At 41.4% G+C, this 21,849-nt stretch overlaps 1 long non-coding RNA gene across 2 annotated transcripts; it reads right to left on the bottom strand.

Moving 5' to 3' along the window:
* Positions 1–2,504: 2,504 nt before the first annotated feature.
* Positions 2,505–20,095, bottom strand: LOC309872493. 2 transcript variants are annotated; one of them, XR_014315904.1, is made up of 4 exons: positions 20,010–20,095; positions 14,302–14,416; positions 4,047–4,179; positions 2,505–3,056 (listed from the first exon to the last, which is right to left on the bottom strand). It is a non-coding gene; the product is annotated as an uncharacterized lncRNA (long non-coding RNA). The 2 variants fall into 2 exon arrangements; XR_014315905.1 differs by lacking the exon at positions 20,010–20,095 and adding an exon at positions 19,805–19,889.
* Between the last annotated feature and the right edge of the window lie 1,754 nt (positions 20,096–21,849).

Raw genomic sequence — 21,849 nt, 5'->3', positions numbered from 1 at the left:
TCAGTTGTACTAGCCACATTTCAAGATCTCACTAGCTACATTTGGTGGATGGCTACCATACTGGCCAGCACAGATTATGGACAATTTCTATGATCACAGAAAGTTCTACCAAACAGCCCTGGACTGGAGTCAAAAACCGGGGAGTGTTGCCAAAGGAAAATGTGGGTGGTTAATAACAAACCCTCCCTGTAATACTAAGTATTGTAATAATAATGCCAAAGTGTGGCAGGAGTTTCAAATACAGTATTTCATATAATCCCCATGGCAATCCACAACCACAACAATAATGCTGCTGACATTTGTTAAAGTCTTACAGCAGGCCAGGCACTCAAGACTTGGTTGTAAGCTCACTGGTCTTTATGAGAACTTGGTGAGCTGGTACTCTTGTTTCCCTATTTAACAGATGAAGAGACTGTGGCAAAGGGCTTTCTTAACTTAGCCACCATTACCAGGCTAGTAAGGAATAGCTGGGATTCAAGCTCAAGTTTTTCTGGATTGTAATAATCATAGAGAAGGCGTGGAAAGTGCCTAACACACTCCATATGTGAGTAAAATTCGCCTTTAAGCCACTTTCTTCTAAGGCAGGTCGAACTCTTGGATTCTGTCACCTAATTGTCCTTCTGGCTGAAGAAGGCACTAAGCCAGTTCTGATAGAGAAACAATGACCCCCTGTTAGGCAGGATATGCGCCACTTCCTTCCCTCCAGAGCAGAATCTGCTGTCTGCACAAAGGAAGTTGGTTTCTCAGAAGCTCACCTTTGTAGAAACAGGTCTATTTGAGTGAAAATTTTGAAGTAAAATCTTGTTTAAGACAAAAATTAGTAGAAGTATATATGGGAAAATGCTGTTTTCTGTATGTGGTGAAGTTATGAAAAGTTGTCTCTTTTTTTGTTCGGCCGTATTTTGCAACTTTTCTACATGAATATGTGCGATAAAATTTTTTAAAAATCCAAAAACCCGATACTGGCTTTTGAAAAACTAGTCAGATACTGTATCATAAAAATCATTAATTAATTAACAATATTTTAGGCTGTTTATTTATTTTTAATTACTCTCTACACCCAACCTGGGTCTTGAACTTAAAACCCCAAGATCAAGAGTCCCATGCTCCCATTAGGCTCTTGATTTTAGTATATGTGCTGCCGAAGCGAGCACTAGGCTCTTGATAATATAGCAAATACTTTAATACTAATAGCCAATAGAAACCTTTTCATTGAATACATTATTCATTTCGTTGAATACATTAATTAATAGCAGAGGCAGTGTGGAATTTAATTGTAAGGTTAAAAAGGGCAGTAAACAGTACATAGGTACTCAGAGCTGCTCTGCAGTTGGGGACTCATTTCACATACCAGGGCCCCGTAGATGGCTGCCTTTTGTCTTCCAGTTCAAGATGAAGCGATAGTCTTGTCAATAAAACAAGAAAAGTCTATAAATCACACTATCATTTTTATCACCCACTGGCACCAAATGGTCTCTAAAAATGAATAAGCCTGGTGTCAGGTAAGAATGAGAAAGGGGATCTTTCCAAGCTATGGTATAGATGTTTGTCCTTCTCAGGTAGGACTCCTTATGTGGAAATGTTGCCCCTGAGTATGTTGCAGGGGTTGCAGGGGAGACAGAAGAGAAATAAAGAAGCTGAGGTCAGTAATTGCTAAGGTTCTTTTCTTCTATAAAGTTCTAAGACTTTGTAATAGCTTAACTTTAGTAGTATATCGATATATCGTTTTGAAAACTTGTATCCATTCACGTGTACATACATTTTAAAGTTCTCTTTAATTAAACCTGGCCTGCTGCTGAAGGCTAGCTTGATATACTGGCAGCAAAACCTACAGGCGAGACCTGTGTAAGGCAAGAAAATGTTTTGAAATAACTCAATATCCTGATGGAATACATTTTATAGAATTATTCCTTCTGATGGCAAAGAAATGGGCTTTTAAGGACAAAGGACAACTCAGGCAGGGGCAAGTGTTAGTGCAGCACTAAAGAATCAAGAATTCACTACTCATTCCCTCACTTCCCCACCTCTCAGGTTTTCTCTGGAAAGCAGATGCTGCCAACTTCAGAGTGTCCTTTAAGTTAGGTGGCTACAGTTTTAAAGGTAACCGAAAAACCAAAAAAAACAAAACAAAAACCCTAAAATGCAAACCCCAAACAAAAGACAAGTGAATTCCCAGAAATCCACTGTCTAGGCAGGCAGTTGAAAAAGAGAAAGAATGAACTGAAAAAGGACAAACCGATTCATTCTGCAGGTGGTGTAATCTGGTCCTTCTCAGAAACAGAGCAATACTCAGGCTCACTGGCTCCCTGTTCCCTTCAAGAGGACAGACCTGGCAGGTTTAAAAAGAAAGAGCCCTGGAATCAAACCAGGGCTGTTTCCTGTTTGATTGAAGGCATTTTGAAGTAAACAGAATCCTGAGGTAATTCACTTTAAAAAATCCTTGTAGACACACGGACATATATGTATATGCATTTTTTAAAAAAAGATTTTATTTATTTATTTGACAGAGATCACAAGTAGGCAGAGAGGCAGGTGGGGGCGGGAGGAGGAGCAGGATCCCCGCCAAGCAGAGAGCCCAATGCAGGGCTTGATCCCAGGACCCTGAGATCGTGACCTGAGCTGAAGGCAGAGGCTTAACCCACTGAGCCACCCAGACACCCCGATGTGTATATGCATTTTTATAGTTCTGCTGATGCCACATAACCCCCCTTTGCCAACTGAAATGTCTTTGCAGATGTCTGGGAACTGTTTGTCTCTTCTGTTTTTAATAGTTAAATAATATCTCAAATTTTCTTTTCGCTGGTTGGAAATAACCAAGTCAGGTCACGGATTTGCCACTACAATAAGTTCATTATGGGTTTTGCACTGCATTTCTAGTTTCATAAATAAGGCTGCTATTAGGCTTTGGTTTCTAGAATTCAGTTTACAGGTGTATCCTCCACACTGTTCTCACCCACTGGCTTTTTGTGGATGTCTGCTTCACTCAAATGTGCCCTGAGACCTGGAAAGCCTGGGTAGATGGATGGGCTACTCACTCAGCCGTTTACATGGATTACCTAAAAAAGACAAACAGCACATCTCATTTGCGGAATGGAAAAAGTTCAAGAAATATAGGGTTTAGATTCTTTTTTTTTTTTTTTTTTTTTGGACTTTGCAAAGACTTGAGTTAATCACCCTCTGGAGCTCTTGGTACACAATCATCCATGCAAGGCCTTTTCTTATTTTATTTTACTTTATTATTTTCTTTTTTTTCCCCTTTCCCCAATCATCTCCAGCATTCACAGCCATTCTAATGAATTTAATATGTGCTTGGAAATGCACATATCCCTGAGTTGGGTTTTATACTATTGTTTTATGAATGTATGTGTTTTCAATCTGTATTGTTCAATGGCTCTTATTCTGTTTATTGCTTTTTTTTTTTCGGGGGGAGCAGAAAGAGAGGAAGAGAGAGAATCTTAAGCAGGCTCCACACCTACTGGGGAGTGTGACACGGGGCAACACAGGGCTCAACCTCACCGCCCTAAGATCGTGACCTGACCGGAAATCAAGAGTTGGACCAACTGAGCCCCCCCAGGTGTCCCTGTTGATTGCTTTTTTACACAATGCTGTTTCTAAGTTCTTTCCTTGTTCCTTTATGCACATGTAACTAATTTCTTTGAACTGCTGCAATAAAGTTTCATATTATGTGTCCAATACATTTAACATATCCACTCCTCTAGTGATAGATACCCAGACTGCCTCCAATTCCTTTGTACCATGAAGGAGCCTGTGATAAACACTTTCATACATTCATACACTCACGTCTCCTTAGGAACCTGTGTGAAGAGGGATTTCCGAGTCATCCATAGAATTCTAGTGTACATGTATGCGAGCATGGGTGCACAAAGAATGCCCATATCTAATTACAGTCATGCCAGTGGCATGTGAGGGTTCTTTTTTCCCCACATCTTTGGCAAGACTGCCAGCTCATTGCCCAGCTTTCTAATTTTTACAAATCTATTGGGGTGTGAGAGTAATTAGTCTCAATTGGCAGTTTTCCTGTTTACCTGTAATATCGAACTTCTCTTCAATTCTTCCAGGTCAGCTTTCCACTTCTGAGAACGGGCTATTCATAGGCTCTGTTGATGCTCTGACAAAATTCTGTGCTCGACAGAACTACTCAGTCTCCTGAACCTTCTCCTAGGAACATTATGCACACATCTTTGTAAAATTCAGTTTTAGCAACAACCCCCCACCCCTGATACCTAATCAGGTTCCTCGTGCTCCACTGCCCCCAAGGGTTGTCTCCCCGGCCTGCCTTCAGCAAGAATTTGGGGACCGGGGGTTAGCCAGATGCCCCCTTACTCCCGATGTTTCCTCTTAGTAATTTCCCAACAACTGACTCCACCCCCCTCCTTAGCTACAAATTCCCACTTGGCCACTGTATTCCGAGTTGAGCCCAATTCCCCCTACCATAAAACCCCACAGCGATCGTCCTGAATAAAATCTGCTTTACTGTTTTTAACAAGTGTCATTGAGTACTTTTCTTCTCTAACAGTTTCTTTTGGGTTCTTCATTTGGAGCTCCTTATACAGGCTAAGTTTTTTTTAAAGTTTTTATTTAAATTCCAGGTTGGTTAACAGTGTGATATTAGTTTCTGGTGTACAATATAGGGATTCCACACTTCCATACAATACCTGTGCTCATCACAAGTGCCCTCCATAATCCCCATCACCTATTTAACCCATCTCCTGCCCACTTCCCCTCTGGTAACCATGAGTTTGCTCTCTTGAGGTAAGAGTCTGTTTCTTGGTTTGCCTGACTCTCCCTCTCTTCTTCTTCTTCTTTGCTCGTTCGTTTTTTTTTTTTTTAATGTATTTTAAAAGATTTTTATTTATTTATTTGACAGAGATCACAGGTAGCCAGAGAGGCAGGCAGAGAGAGAGAGAGGAGGAAGCAGGCTCCCTGCTGAGCAGATTGCTTGACACAGGGCTCGATCCCAGGACCCTGAGATCATGACCTGAGCCAAAGGCAGAGGCCCAACCCACTTAGGCATTCAGGTGCCCTTGTTTTGTTTCTTAAATTCCACATATGAGTGAAATCATATATATGTTTGGTTTTAATTCTCTGTTGGTTTGAAATATCTTCTAAATATTTTCTTTCTGTCTGTCCTCTCTCTGCATAAGTTTGTCGACAACAGCCCTCATTGAACAGAAATTCTTAATTTTGGTGAGGCTAAATCTGTCCCAATTTTGGGTTATGGCTGTGCTTTTTGGTGCTTTTTGGTGGCTCAGTGGGTAAAGCCACTGCCTTTGGCTCAGGTCATGATCTCAGGGTTCTGGGATCGAGTCCTGCATCGGGCTCTCTGCTCAGCAGGGAGCCTGCTTCCTCTCTCTCTGCCTGCCTCTCTGCCTACCTGTGATCTCTCTCTGTCAAATAAATAAATAAAAAATCTTAAAAAAAAAAAAGAATCTCAGACATCTTAAGAATTTATTTGGAAAAAAAAAAAAAAACAACTCTGACTTACAGAGTTCTTCCCCACTCCAAAGTCTGAAATATATTCTACGTGTTCTTCTATTGGCATTATCATTTTATAGCTTTCTAAGGGACCATAAGGCACCAAGGAACGTGTGGTTATTATAGAGTCCCCCTACCTTTTTGGGTAACAGAGTACTGGCCACCTGGTAGGAGCTAAAGATTCTACCTCAAGTCCTGCTTCTCTGGTGGTAAACCGAATAATTGCTGAACTGGCTAGAGAGCCCTTTCTGCTCTGGGCACTGGTGAGGCAGCTGCATGCCCTCTATTTCCCTTGTTCTGGCCACCGTCACCTCATGCTGGGACTCCTGTAGCAGCTTCCTAGTTGGCCTTTTTTCTCATACTTTGGGCTTTTTCCCATTCATTCTCAGCCCTCTTGTCCAAGTGACGGAGCTTAGTAAGTAGCCAGTGACTGTTGGCTATCATTATTATCACTGTCATCGTCATTATTATAGAGTTTGGCATTTGAGAGTTACGAGCAAAAAAGGTGTTCAATTGTGATAGTATGTGCTGGACCAGTTAAATACTATTCAGAAAACCTGTGTGGCTTCAACTGTAGTTTTTAACCAATCTTTCTGCTTCACCAAGTTCAGATTAACAGCCTATCTTTGGTCATTCAGTATCCATTATGGTCTCCAGATCATCATCCTGAACATATATTCCTACTGTACAAGATATGAGTAGCTGGAGATTAATCTTTGCAGGTTCTAGAAAATGTCTTGAAATTTTTAAAAATTCAGCCTCTGTCTTTTTACCATAAAAGTCAGGTGCACTGTATCAAAGTCCAGTTAGATGACAGAAACCATATAATAATTGGAAGAGGGAAAGTGTAATATGAATTAGGTTAACTAAAAATGGGATTAACTACTATGGAGTAAAGGGGAGTCTAAAGAATGAGGGATGGTGGGTAGGGGGAGCTGCTGCTGCTTTTTGAACACTGTTCCCTAATTTTTTTCCATTATTGCTCCCCTAAAGAGATTTCCTAGGCTTTTTTCCCCCCCTTTGTGCCTCCCTTGCATTAAATTTTAGTGCTGCAGATACACTGTATATCTGTTTAAGTTCTGTGCTCCTTTGGAGGGTTGCACACACCATTGGAAAAACCTGACATTTCACACCAAACTCCTGCTCCCAGAAACTTTTTCCACCCCCCACCCCCATCCTGCTCCCAGGAGGATGCCTGCTTTAGGGCTAGGGCTGCAGGTCCAAGGAAGGAATACAATGAAACAGAGCCTTTCTTCCCCCAAGCGTGAGAAGCTGACCTCACTGGAGAGGGTGTAGTGAGGTGCTGGAAGGCAGGGGGAGAAGCAAGAGGTCATCGACGGGTGCATCTGAGACTTGCTGCAGGACTGAGCACAGCTGAAATTCTGGCGCCTGTGGCTGCCACGCACCGCAGGAGAAAGAAAATCCCCTCAACACAGGGAAGAAAAGAACCCTCCCCCTGCAGTGACCTCCAGTGCTCTTTATTCACAAACCATCACGGCCAGCTACAAAGGAAAAATATTTAGTTTCAGCTGCAGCGTCACAGAACGGGACACTGAAGAGTGGATTTGGAGCTGAAAAGAATTAGTTAACTAGAATATGTACCAAAATAAAGTCTTTCTTTAAAAAAACTCTTTAATTTATTAAGTAATCTCTACCTCCAACGTGGGGCTTGAGCTCACAACCCCAAGATCAAGCATTGCATGTTCCTCTGACTGAGCCAGCCAAGTGTCCCCAAAAGAAATCATTTTAAATTTAGGGTTCTAGGGGTGCCTGGGTGGCTCAGTGGGTTAAGCCTCTGCCTTCGGCCCAGGTCATGATCCCAGGGTCCTGGGATCGAGCCCCACATCAGGCTCTCTCCTTAGTGGGAAGCCTGCTTCTCCCTCTCTCTCTGCCTGCCTCTCTGCCTACTTGTGATCTCTCTGTCTCTCTCTGTCAAATAAACAAATAAAATCTTTAAAAAAAAAATAAATAAATTTAGGGTTCTAATTAAGTTCTGGCTGGTCAAAGTTTTAGCCAGGGTTTTGCTACTTTGTCATATATACAGATAAAAAAATACCCAGGAATTTGTAAAACGAAGACCATATCAGTAAAGTAATTCATCAATAGTATATGTTGTCATTTACGTGTGAATTTTTATTTTTGACCCACAACCAGTGGTACTTTGAGTTACTTTCTTGAGAATGGAAGTGAATGTCTGATCTGTCTACTTCCTTCTCCAAACAATTCAGCCACACAATGTTGACCAGTTGATACTACTCTTGCCTTTTCGACAATAACATTTCTCAGGGTAATTCAATGGACATATGACTGAAACCTGTAGCCAGGTTGGCAAATGCATCAATTCATCAGGACCTGATTATTCTCAGGTGAACAGATGATTTGAGTTTCTGAATTATAAAACTAAGGTCTAAACCTCAGAGCAGAGGCCCAAATCATTGTAACAAGGAAGCCTGGCCTAGCCAGTGGGACTTCCCTACTCACCATATACTGCACCACCTAAGGGTAATGTCTGCAGCCCAAAAGACAGCCAACATAGCTAAACAAGTATTTGATCTTGTTTGAAATTTTCCCTGTGCTAACTGCCTATGGAAGCCTGCAGCTGCATATCCTATAGATGTCTTAAATCCTACCTCTAGTTGGGATTTGACTATGAAATGGCTTGCCGAAATGGGGCATGGGAATCAAGCTCTCTGGAATGTGGTTTCATGACCTATAAAGTGAAAAAGTTGGTAAAGGTGATGTGATTGGTATGTTGAATAAGTACAAATTTCTGACCTAACCGAAATGCACCCTTACTTATTTTTGTCCCCACTGTGACTTCAGTGGTATGAAGTCAGCAGGTATGAAGTATGAAGTCAGCACGTAGTCCAAGAGGAGAGCAAGGTCCCCTTTCTCTGTTCTGGGATGAAAATTCTGGTAGGCCCTTAAATTTTCCAGCCATTCTGATGTCATGGACTAACAATTTCCTTTAGAAACACAGTCTTCATGCAGAAACTAGGTATAGTTCTGAGATATTAATCAGAACGCTGCATCTGATTTTAAGGACACCTTCTTTCCTCTCCACAGCCCACAGCAGTTTCATTCTGAAAGCCTGGAGTGGGAAAGGGGAGGGATGTTGGCTGGCTCTTTCTCAGAACTTCTTATCAAGTGAGCAGAAGCATCATTATGCTGGGTATCTTCCACTTGCTCCTGAGACCCACTATTTCATGGCCGACCTTCCTCTCTGCCCAGGGAGGCTGGCCCTGTAGGAATGTGTCCCCTTTCCCTTTAACCTCCAGTTGGGTTTGGCCAATGAGGAGCCCTGGTGGAAGACCAGAGGAAGGGAGAAGAAGGTCAAAGTGTTCATCTGTTGGCTTTTTCCCAATCGGTTTGCCTCTGGCTGGCTGTGTCAGGGTCATTGCTCCTCTTACTGTGGTCTACTCTGAATAGCTCTCCCTTTCCAAACTCTGAAAATCACTCCTTTAGGGCTAAAGGGTGTCAGCCACTCTGCGGCTTCTAACTCCTACTTCCTAGATGATCCCATGGGTTTCCACTACACCCCTGCAACCCTTTGTAAATAGTCTCTTTGAAAAGAAACTCTTCAAATTATCCTAATTTAAGTGTGCCATCTGTTTCCTGTTGGGACCTTAACTAGGAAAAAAATCCATCAAAATTCATATTGCATAGCAACACTGGAAGTCTAAAAAATCCACTTTTTTTTTTTTTTTCAGATGAACTCACATGACAAAACTCACTCTTAAAAGCTCTCCCCACCATATTATCCTCCAAAGTAATTCAATGACTACTGTACTGTACTGGGTCCATTCTATGTTCAGAAAAGCTAGACTTCGTGCTTCTGGTCTCCTCCAGTGCATTTCTGCCTTTCTCTTTCAGGCTCTCTTACAGATAATCTCTCCCAGTGGAAGAAACATGGATCTGATTAGTTCCAATATCATCATGAATCAGTCTCCTCTATTTTCAGGAATATCTGCATTTTTAAAGCAAAACCCTGGATAAAAACAGAAGCTCTAAAAGTAGGCATTTCAGACTTTGACACCAGTGTAGGAGAAGGATTTTGACCTCATCTATTTTGACCAGGAGGAGCCTAATTTTTCTCCTATCTCTGTTCTAACATGTGTCACCTGGAGACACACTTTAAAGTCCCTGCTTCAGTTCTATGCAGCTGTTCCAAGATTTTCTGGTATATCACTTTTTCAAATTCATAACCTATATCAAGCAGAGCCTTGTGTTCAGTTTTGAAAGTACAAGAAATACCTAAAGATTGTTGGTAATTGTTTCATAGTATGGCTGAAAAAAATCATTCATGTTGCCTCTTTTTTCACATCTTGCCTCTGAATCAGCCCTGCCTCTTTAGTCATACTTAAAGGAAAGAAATCAACAACATTCAGCAGTCACGGACCCTAAAATAGTAAGCAGCCGGCAGCAGGTTAAGCACACACCAGCACACATGTAATCATTCAAATTGTGTACCTGGCAAATAAGGCTAACAATTTATGCTTTGATCTGACTTGATTATTTGAAAAAATTGCTTTTCTGTGGCATAAATATAGATGCTGTTCTGTCTTGCAGCCACATTTCTCCCTAGAAAGCCACATTAATCGTAGCATTCCCTTACAAGGAAACTAGTAGAATGATTTATTCTAAATGGTAAACTAATTAAAAAGGTATCCACTAGTGCTTGTGAAGTTCAAAAAATATTGTCTTCCTTCTTTGCCCCTCTGATTGAAATTAGCTGGTTTCAGTCCCTTAATATTTAGTGTTTACCATGTGCCAGGCACTGTTGCTACAAAAAATAACAGTACTGAAGAAGGCAAACCAAGTCCCTGTCCATGGTGGTTACATTCCAAGAGAGAGGGAGGTAGGTAATAAACATGTAAATAAATAAATACAATTTCAGGAACTAAGTGCCATGAATAAGATTAAATAGGGTAATACGGCAGATAGAACCTGAGGTGGGATGTGGTTATTTGGTGACATCTGAGTTGAGACCTGAAGACTGAGAAGAGGGCAGTAGTGTGGCCTTCTAGGGAGGAGCTCTGCTAGAAAGAAAAAGCAAGTGCAAAGGATCTGGGGTAGAAATGAACCTGGTGTGGGGTCCCTGGGTGGCTCAGTCAGTTAAGCATCTGTCTTTGGCTCAGGTCCTGATCGCAGGGTCCTGGGATTGAGCCCCACATGGGGCTCCTTGCTCAGCAGGGAGTCTACTTCTTTTCCTTTTGCCCCTCCCCACCCTTCACTTGTGCTCTCTTTGTCTCTCTCTCTCAAATAAATAAGATCCTAAAAAAAAAAAAAAATACAAAAACGAAGGAAATGAACCTGGTGTATGTGAGGGCAGAAAGATGGGCAGTGGGGCTGGAGCAGAGCAAGAGGGACAGCTTAGAAAGGAAAAAGAGATGAGACTCAAGAGGGAAGCCCAGCCAGATCAAAGACCCACAGGAAATTTATGGAGGATTTAAAGCAGGAAAGCTGGGAAGTTGATACAATCTAACTGGTAAGTGAAAAAGATAAGTCTGGGGCTTTGTGGAGAATGGATTGTAGGAATTAGACACAGAAGTGGGGAGACAATGGCTGGGAGGAGACAATTACAGGAGCTAGTGACTTGGCCTAGGGTTTCAGTAAAGAGGACATGCTGGCCCATACAGTGCTTCTGTGAAGATAGGAACGTCTCCCCCTCCACTTAGTGGCCCCAAATACCAGGTAGATTACCTGTGGGGTGTGGAGAAGAAAGGAAGCCAGATGACTCAGGTTTGTACCAGCATAATGGGGTGGACTGTGGTGGAATCACTAGTTTTTTTTGGGTCACGTTCACTTACAACACCATAAAGTGGGTGTACCCATTTCCCAATATGCAAACTTAGTAGCATTTATCACATGGACAAAGTCAAGTAGTTTGGCTATGGAAGGAAGTTACCACTTCGACCAGCACCGGAAACCTTATGCTGACGTTATGGAAATAGCATTTGTGAGATATCCAATCAACTTATGATGCCTTCCCAGTAAACCCTTGTCCACATGGCTCCCCAACCCATTGAGTCAATGGCATGCATTGAGTTACAGAGAGCGAGTGAGAGAGAGAGAGAGAGAGAGAGAGAAAACAAAACAAAACAAAAAACAGCCAAGAATGGGTAAGTCGTGATTTAGCTTTGAGTTTCAAAGTAGGGTTTTTAAAAAATCCGGGCAAGACAATAGTTTGAAATCAACTGCTTTTGACTAGCAAAGGCCAGACTGTGTTGAGAGGGGAAAAAAAAAATGTAACTTTATCTACCAATGAGGCAGAGCTTGGAGAACTGCCCCTGAGCAGATCGCAGATAGTGCCAGGAAGAACACAGGATATGACGTCAGAGTCATTTTCCCATGAGAGGAAAAAAAGATCAAGTTTAAGCAGCAGGCAGGAAGTTGGAAGATTCAGAGGGTATAAGCACAGGCTTGCCCCAGGAGAGTGGTGGCAGAGTCCTAAAGCTGAAGAGATGTGTACCCAGCTTTCCATTTGGAACCAGGCCAACTACACAAAAGTGGATATGCTGTGGTTAGGCAACAAGAGGCCTTATGACCGTGCTTCCAGTTCTAGGAGCCTGTTGTGTTTTCCGTAGGAGAAAATGGCAAAGGCTAACAGGATGAATGGGCTGGAGGAGGCCTGGCTTTGGGCCAAGAAGGTGGGAGAATCATTACCCCTGCAGGCTGTGGCAGGGACTGTAGCTGTTGGTAGAATGTGGAATCAGTGTAGGCCCAAAGTCTGGGGAGAACAATCTCCTCACCAGAGGAAGCTGGGAAGTCCTGGATGTTGGCAGACAGACTCCCTGCAGCTCTCCTGCAGAAGAGAAGCCTGGGGATGAAGGACAAACGCTGAGGAAGGACTGAGGGTTTGCCAAGACAGACTGTTTTAAATCTAAAGGGACTGAGCTATGCTTAATCAGCAACATCAGGTTCTTTCCACTCACACGAGGAATGGGAACTTTTTAGCAAGAAGTCATTATAGACAATCAATGTTTTGTTTTATTGGCATATCTGATTTTTAGTGCATACATTTCAAGATTGCTACATTAGGAAGGTCTGTTTCTTTTTACTGAATGAGGAAAGCTCAGCTTGATGTACCTCACCCAAAATGGGCAGAGGGGGAGGAAGGAAAAAAGAGGGCAAGGGTTGACGGTCACCATTGGATGCCTCCAGGGAAGTTAACTGGGACACAGAAGAGGAAGAAAAACACATTTTTTTACTGTATACTTTTTGTACCTTTTGCATTTGTGTCAGGCATAAGCATTAACTTTCAAAAATAAATTAAAATGGGAAAAAGAACAGTTTCTGAAATTAAAAAAAAAAAAATGCAGGGGCACCTGGCTGATTCAGTAGGTAGACCATACAACTCCTGGTCTCAGAGTTGTGAGTTTGAGCCTCGCATTGGATGTAGAGATTACAAAAAGATAAATACATAAACCAAAAAGGGCAGATACACAAAATCTGATAGTGAATGCTTGACAATTGACATGAAGTACTTTTTATCTTGCCAGGAATCTTCTCTGTGCACCTTGTGGTTGTTCCTTTCATTGGCACTGATGTTTTGTAAGCTGTCCATCTTGCCTCTCCAGCTTGTCTATGCCGTCTGCGCTTTGTACCCCAAACACATACCATACATTCAGTAGGTAGGCCATCACTTCTAAAGGGAAAATAATCCTACTGACCCAGTCTTGCCTGCCATCCTGGATTGAGGCATGGAAAGGATTGCTGAGGGGTATTTGTCCCCCTCCTGGACATGTCTATCCCTTTGGCATCAAAGAGCAGCGTGGAAGTAATGGAAAGAATTTGGGCACGGGAGTCAAACTCACCAGGACTGAGCCCTGCAAGCTTCAATTTGTTGGGTGAGACTTGAATCTTCTTTCACACAGTGGAGTTCATACAAACCTCATTGGGCTACTCTAACACAATGCTAGAATCATTCTGATTACTCCCAACCCCCAGTCCAAGAGATCAGAGATTAATTTTTGAAAGATTTTGCATCTTCCCAGACTCTGCATGTTTCTTCTTCCCACCCCCATTCTATTGTACCTACCTTTTTTTTTTTTTTAAAGATTTTATTTATTTGTCAGAGAGAGCGAGCGAGAGCGAGCACAGGCAGACAGAGTGGAAGGCAGAGTCAGATGAAGAAGCAGGCTCCCTGTGGAGCAAGGAGCCCGATATGGGACTCGATCCCAGGATGCTGGGATCATGACCTGAGCCGAAGGCAGCTGCTTAACCAACTGAGCCACCCAGGCGTCCCCTATTGTACCTACCTTGATAAACCCTATTAGTATCTGCTATGGTCTGGGTTCAAGCCTTTAATTTAAAATGTAACTGGGCACAGGGCCACCTATAATAAAGTCTATTTGTTAGTATCCCTTGCAACAAGATGTCTCATGTTCTATGGCCAGTGAATTTAAGTATGTGTAGCATATGGGCTTCTCCTGATCCTTCCTTCCTGCTGACTGGAACACAAACAAAAAGGAAGGAATTGAAGAAACTGCTGGACAGGGATGTGGAAGTCAAATCCTGAGGCCAGTAAAACTAGGAGCTTGCAAGAATCTTGGTTCTTGACACCTTGGTGCTCTACTTTGGCTTTATTAGCCTAGCTGGATTTTTGTGTAAGAGAGCAGTGAATCTCTTATGTTTACATTACTTGGGCTTTTCTGTCACTTGTAACCTAATCTAATGAATATAACAAGTTGCATCATGATACTTCTAACTTCTTCCCCCATACCAATCCTGGGGTTTCTAAATGCTAATGGTCAAATGACTAAGAGATCACAGCCAATACCTAGTATCCTTCTCCCACCTCACCTGTGCTGCTTAGCAGTGTGTCCAGTTTTCTCCAGTAACCACTTCAGATCTCATTTGTTCTCTTCAAACTTTTCTCTCTTCCTTCTCCCGTTTCCCTCTCAGCAGTTGGTCTCTCCTTATTTCAGAAGGAAAATACAAAAACCCATTAGATAAAGACTACTCCCTCATGACCCACTTCCTAGATTATCCATATCCACACCCATTTTTTTTTTCTTTTCCTCCAGTTACAGTGAGATTAGCTTCTGAGGACTAATTCTTTCCCTTGCTAAGGACCCAGTCTCTTCCATCCCACAAAGAGACTACCCTACTACTGTCCATTATCTTCCTCCCTTATTCCACTGGCTCCTTTTCAGTTTCAACCATCCTCAAGTAGTTCTCATTTGCAAAAGAAACACATAAAAACCTTCCTTCAGCCTTGCATTCCTGTCCAGTTTTCTCTTCTTCCCTGCTTCCCTCTCCTCCCTCTTCCCTCTCTAACACCCTCCCCATCTCCTCCTCTCCACAGTCAAACTACTTGACTTTTCTAGAATCTTCTCAAACTTCCAGAGCATGGTTTCTGCTCCCACCACTCCACAAAAATACTGTTGTCAAGGTCACCAACACCTTCCTTGTAGCCAAATCAATGGATATTTCTCAGTCCCCAACTTGCTTTGCTTCTCAGTAATGTGACTCTGTAGACCACCACTCCTTAATGCGTTCTCTTTTCTTAGCTTCCACATCATTTATCTCTCCTGGCTTTGTCTTTTTTTCCAATGACATCTCTTTCTCAGTCCTTGTTAAGTTTTTTTTTTTTTTTCCTTTACTCCATAAATGTTAATCTTCCTGTCTGTCTAGGTTACGACTTCCTGGGAAGTTTCATTCACTTATAGGACCTCAGGCTGGTGATCCCCAAATCTTCATTACCATCTCCAAGGTGGATCTCATTTTGGGGCTTCAGAGTCATACATTCAACAAGCAACAGAGCAGCATCATGGATGTATTATAGTGATCTCAAACTACCTTCATCCCCCACCCCCAGACCTGCTCTTCTGTTAGTCTGATTCAGTAAATAAACAACCATCCATCTAGTTGTCCAAAACAGTCATGGGTCTTCTTTAATCAATCATTAAGTCTTGCCAAGTTTATTCTTAAATGTGTTAAATATGTTTCAGATCCATCCACTTCTCTCCATTCTCACTGTTACTTCCCTCATGCAGTTCCCCACCATCTCTCCCTTGGGCTATTCTAAACTTGAGCTCTGCTTTCCAGTCTTGCACACCCATTCTCTACAGTACAGCTGAGTGATCTTTCAAAAGTGCAGATCTCCCCTTGGCATTCCCTGATTCCTTGTGGCCATTAGGATAAAGCTTAATTCTTGGCTTTCTTACAAAAGCTGTCTGATATGTCTCCAGCCTGTGTCTTGGGCTTCTTCTCTTGCCATTTCCCTCCTTTTATTCTCCACTTGGCCACATTCAACTTCAGTTCCTCAAATACGTGCGGCTCTCTATTTGTGCTGAGACTCTGAACAGGCTAAGCTGTTTCCTCTGCTGGGAATCCTCTCCCCACTGCCCTCATCTGCCACCCTCCTTCATCCTTGGTTACCTCCTCCTTCTTTCCGGTCCCTGATTGTTATCACTTTCATCTAAAGAACCTTCTCTGACCTCCCACGTTTGGTTTAGTACCCCTCCTATGTGCTTTCTGCCAACCACAAAGACTGAGATCTTATTTCTGTCATAGCACTTACACATCACATTGTAATTGTTTACTTATCCACTTCCTTTTACTAGATTTTTGGCATTATGAGGGTAGGGATCATTTCTATTTTACTCATCTTTATATCCCCAGTGTTGCCCGCTTAGTAGATGCTCAATATATTTTTAGTGACTACGTGAACCCAAAGTAGGTATCTGGTATTCAATACATGTGTCCTTTTCTCAGTGGCTAAACTCATCTGACTAGTTAGGCAATTGAGAGATACTCAGTGAAACAACGCTTCTGGTGAGTGAAAAGAAAGAATCCCTCTCTTTAGACATTTTTATTTAATGTTTTTTTAATATTGCTAAGTTCAACAAAGCTCTGGAAATTGTGATGGTCATTCAGAGAAAAAGATTAAATTAAAATCAGCTCTTGCTTTCCAATTAAGCTGTCAACAGGCTTCCCTCTTTGAGGTTTCCCCAGGAGTCCCATAGACTAAGGAGTGAGAAAAGGTTTATCTTAACTGTGAGCAAAGACCCTTATTAATTTCCTACTCTATGCAGGAGTGGAGTTCCTCTCTCTTCCATCTTGTGATCTCAAGTTGCTAAAAAATTAAAAATAGTTCTTCATCATTCATGAAGGATGAAGGGTCCACTTCTCAAATATTCAGTGAATATTTAACTGAATGCTGACTATATGCAAGACACCTCTTATTTGTCACAACCTCAGGTTTTAAGAAGGATCATTGGGGTGGGTATGTGCCATGGTGAGTACTGTGAAGTGTGTAAACCTGGCGATTCACAGATCTGTACCCCTGGGGCAAATAATACATTATATGTTAAAAAAAAAAAAAAAGAAGGATCAAACTTTTGTCTTTTGCAAGTATTTTATTCTCTCGCAGACCTCCCTTCAAGAGGCCCCCTGGCCTTGAAGAAGCAGAATGAAATCAGAGATATAGTTTCAGTCACAGTCATTCAAGTCTAGATCACATTACAGATTTAAGACACCAAAAAAATTTTTGCTCTGAGCTGTTTTTCTAATTATATTGATCATGATGCATTGCACTACTTACATGCTCTGATCCAGTCATTCCAGATGGTCCCTAACTTATAATGATTTGACTTAACAATTTTCTGACTTTATGATAGTTTAAAAGCGATATGCATTCAGTAGAGTGAATTTTAAGTTTGGATCTTATTCTGGACTATCGAAGGACCATTTGAGCTCTTGTGATACTGGGCAACAGCATCCCAGTCAGCCTTGCAATCAGGAGGGTAATAACCAATATACTTACACACATTCTGTCCTCGTACAACCATTCTATTTTTCTCTCTCAATATAGTTCAGTAAATTACATGAGATATTCAGGGCTTTATTGTAAAATAGGCTTTGTTTCACCAACTGTGGGCACATGTAAGTGTTCTGAGCACAGTTAAGGTAGGTGAGGCTAAGCTATGATGTGCAGTAGTATTCAAAGCATTTTCAACTTAAGATATTTTCAACTTATGATGGGTTTATTGGAACGCAACCCCATTGTAAATCAAGGTAGATCTGTATATATTAGCCCCTGATACATGTTTGTTGGTCATAAAATAGTTTTCTCCATGAGAAGATAATTGGTTTAGAAGGATCAGAAATTTTAGTGTTATTAAAAAACCCATTTCATTATCTCCAACTTCACTTAGAGAACTGAACTCCTGGAATTCTCCAAAAACATGGCATTACTTTTGTTGGCCCCCATGTAAGTTGAGCTTGCTTAAACACAACACCAGAAAACAGAAAGCCAATGCTGGCATTTCAGAAATGCTGTGTTAGCTGGAAAGAAAGCATGCAAACAGAAGCAAATGAAAGAGGGCCTTAAAAGTCACAGAGTGCTTGCCAGCCAGGAAGATAATGTCACTGTTTAAGATTCCATTTTGTTTCATTACACCTAGTTCTCCAAATAAATAAAGACTTCTATCACCTTTCCACATAAAGAGAAACTGTAAAAAAGCAAAGTCACAAAATAGGTTTTCTGGAAATATTCTCACTTGATTGCATGTAAATCTTCTCTAGTGAAATGTGGTTACAAGTGAACTTACGATTCAGACCAAGGGTATTTCAGAATCCAGAAAGTTGACTGGTAGCTCAAAGTGTCAGCCATTATGAGCAATGATAATGACCTACATCAAATTAATGTCATATTCTCAGTAAAAATTTAAACTACTACATGTGTTGCCCATTCTTTCATTCATGTCTCTCTCATTTGATGGTATATTTTATGGGTGAGCAGGCTTAATTCATAATACAGAAATACATAAAAAGGTTAAGATCAACTATCTATTCAAATTCCCATCATAACCAAATATTTTTGCAGATCAAAAAGATACTCAAACTGCTGTGATAGATCAACATCTAGCTAAATTGCAATACAGGCTAATATGGACAGATCCTTGGAATCTGTTAGGAGATTTCAAATGTTGCATCTCAGAATTTCTTTAAGACTCTCTGGTTCTGTTATATTTCAGAGAGGCTACTGAGCTCTTCAACTGAAGTTTTCTTAGTCTGGGACCATCTGCTCTGACAAGTCTCATTCCACACAAAGACCAGCACCCAAGTCCTAAAGGACTAAGATGAGGTAGAATGAGTACTAAGGCACCGATGCCAAAGAGTCAGATTATCTTGTTCCCATAGGTTAGCAGGTAATGAGATTCTTAACTACAGTAGAGCCGGGGAGCTAAACATAAAAAGTATGTTGCAAAATTACAGGAAACGCTGGCTTCAGCATAACTGGATCATCTCCAAAAGGGGACTACTTATCTCCATATTTTCGAACTCCCCTCACTCAGTCTTTAGTTTATTTACAGCGAATAACTGCTCATTGTTACCTACTTTGATAAAAGAACATCTAAGCACTGATATCTGGGGCCAGACTGGATTAAGGCTTGGACTCATGCCTTGTCTGAAGAATTCCTTGTGTTTGTGAAATTCCACCCAGACATTTTCAATGGTCCTTTTGTATTTGAAGAGGAATTAAAACACTTTGGTAAATAAATATGGTCATATTTGAAGTCAGGAGTAATAATGAAACCATAAAAGCACCTTTAAACAAACCGTTGATTATAAACTCTCAACCTTTTAAACTCCTAAAGCACATGCCAAAGCAGTAAACGTCCTCTTAGTGCTTGTCTGCAAAAGGCCGCGTCTCAAGAGTAGTATCTCTGACTTTCACTTCATCATATCACAGGTATCACTTCATAGTTATTTATATTCATTATCTCTGCCACAAGATACCAACTTTGCATAGGACACCTCATTCAGGAATTCCTGCCATAGTCGAGTTCTTTGAATAAAATCAATCAAAAATATAATTAACTTTTGCATTCATGCAATGTGACTAGTATAGAAATTACACTAACAAACTTGTTAGAATTTACACACTCAAGTGAACACTGTTTCTTTCAAAAAGTCATCTTGAGAGGCTATACTTATTCCAGAATTGCAAGTAGCTGTTTGGTGGGTGTGTGTGTGAGACAGAGACAGAGGGACAGAGAGCTCCAAGAAACTGTCAATCTCTTCTTGTTAGGATTCCTTCTTATAATGTCCACACCTGGACATGTGGATAATTACTATGGCTTCTCAGGGGAGAGGCACAATTAATTCTCAAATCCACCAACCCATCCCCAACCCCTGTTTACACTCAACTCTGAAAGTAATTACTTTAGGGATCCTAACATGTTGCTAAGACCCCTCTTATCATGTTACTAAGATCCTAATATGTTACTAAGAATTCCTTTCCTTACCCCTTCTCACCTGCACCTGAGCCCATCTCTGCTTTGGGAGCTCTTACCTACTGTAGGTATTCGAATTCCTTTTGTAGGAAATTCCTTCTTTTGTCCTTGTACAGCTAGGTACAACTGTCAACTACTGTTTCACTACCTAGGGATCTCTCCCTTGTAAGGGCCTATTCAGCCAGAGCAGTCTCACCCTGGTTGAACTGCCATTTTGTTGTAAAACTTAAATTGACTTTGCCCCACCCCCCCAGGGGAACCTACTTAAAAGCAAGTCCGGGAAACCAGTCCCAGGTAACAAAGTCCAAATACAAGGGTGGGTCAGGCCAGGTGGAGGTATTCAATCAGTGGTGGCGCGTACTGTCTCCTGGCTACTGAGGAGTATGGGTTCCGCCCTCTGGGCACCTTTGGGGCGCCAATTCTGAACTAGGTGATAGGCTGGTTCAAATGTCTACTAGGGTAAATTGTAATTCAATTGGTCACCTAGCATCATTGTGGAGTTTCCTGTGTGTGTTACAATCTCATTGGCCACCTGTGTGTGGCCAGGCCCAACCACATGGCCTTGCTCTATAAAAGTTAGTCTGTAAAGCAGGGAGGGGTTGTCCTCTGTGTAGGAGCGGCCCCCAACCGGTCTGTTTGACGGTCGGTCTGATTCCTGATGCTTGGCGGAAAATAGAGCTTTGCTTGACCTTCGCTTTGTATCAATCTTGCTCCTTTAAAAACGGACCCATTATTGGGGTACCCAATTTTGGGGGGACCCAACACCCTCATGATTCAAGCTTTGGACAACTTTATGGGCACTTAGGATTCAGGTGACTATGGTTAATTACATCATGGATTAAAAAAGATTTGGGGTTGCTTGCCAATACAATAATTTTAACTTTTTTTTTTTTTTTTTAAAGATTTTATTTATTTAACAGACAGATCACAAATAGGCAGAGAGGCAGGCAGGGGGGGGGGGGAGCAGGCTCCCTGCAGAGCAGAGAGCCCACTGTGGGGCTTGATTCCAGGACCCTGGGATCATGACCTGAGCTGAAGGCAGAGGCTTAACCCACTGAGCCACCTTGGCACCCTAATTTTAACATTTTGATGAGACATTACATCACCATTTCAAATAACTCATTTTCCAAAGGTTGTTTGACAAGCCAATTCAAAGTGAGGAGTATATGAACGTGCTGTATTCCCAAAGAGGTGTGGTATGCAAAACAATTGTGCTAACCACACAATAAACAGAAAAAGGGACAGAAGAGCCTTGTCACTGAGTGAGTGCTCCTGTTAGCTGAATGAGTCATACAGAGTACCAAAGGGCTAAAAGTCAAACTACTGCAGGCTTTGATTCTCACTTCCTCTTGTCTTTCATTTCCAAACTAGGCAGCCTTTTAGTTCAAAGAGTTCTGAAGTAGATCATCCCCTACAATTGGGAATCATTGTTTATAACACAAGGACAGTTGAAGTTTTGACTCTACTGGCACTCATAATTTAAAAATAGAAACTATTAAAGTGCAACATAGTTATCTCTGCTTCAACAAACAAAACTTGGGAATTTAACTGAATCTTGGTGACTTAAGTCCCTGAATTAGGTGGACATAGGAAACAGAGGTTCTAGTACCAAATTTATCAGTCAAGAGCCACTTTGCCTGACTAGGCTTTGGTTTCTCAACTTTAACTTGCTTGATGGAGGGATAGTCCTAGTTTCATATTCTGTATTTTTATTAATAGTTACACAGTAATATAGTAGAACTTTAGGAAATTCCAAGGTGGACAGATCTTAATTTTCCCTTTCAGTCTTGGATTGATTTTTGTGCCTTTCCTACCAAAGACAGGCTCTCAAGTCTGTATAACATACTTCTGGGCTGTAATTGATATTCCTTGTCTTTTCTCCAGGAGAATTCTTTTTTTCTCTTCTGGCATCATCCCTGGGTTTCTTTTTGTTGCCCAGTTACCTACTATTGTTACCTTTTGTTATGTCTACACATTTTCCATTTTTATCTTTTTAGCCAATAAAAACCGTTTTCTTATCAAACAAATAGCTTCTGTAACCTTCATTCTTTTGACTGTTTTTGTTAATGCTCCTACTTAGAGACTGTTTTGGTAGCTAATAGTT

The sequence above is a fragment of the Mustela nivalis genome (genome assembly GCF_964662115.1).
Source record: "Mustela nivalis genome assembly, chromosome: 8".
In the NCBI taxonomy this organism is placed as follows: domain Eukaryota; kingdom Metazoa; phylum Chordata; class Mammalia; order Carnivora; family Mustelidae; genus Mustela; species Mustela nivalis.
This window is presented reverse-complemented; position numbering and strand designations above follow the sequence as displayed.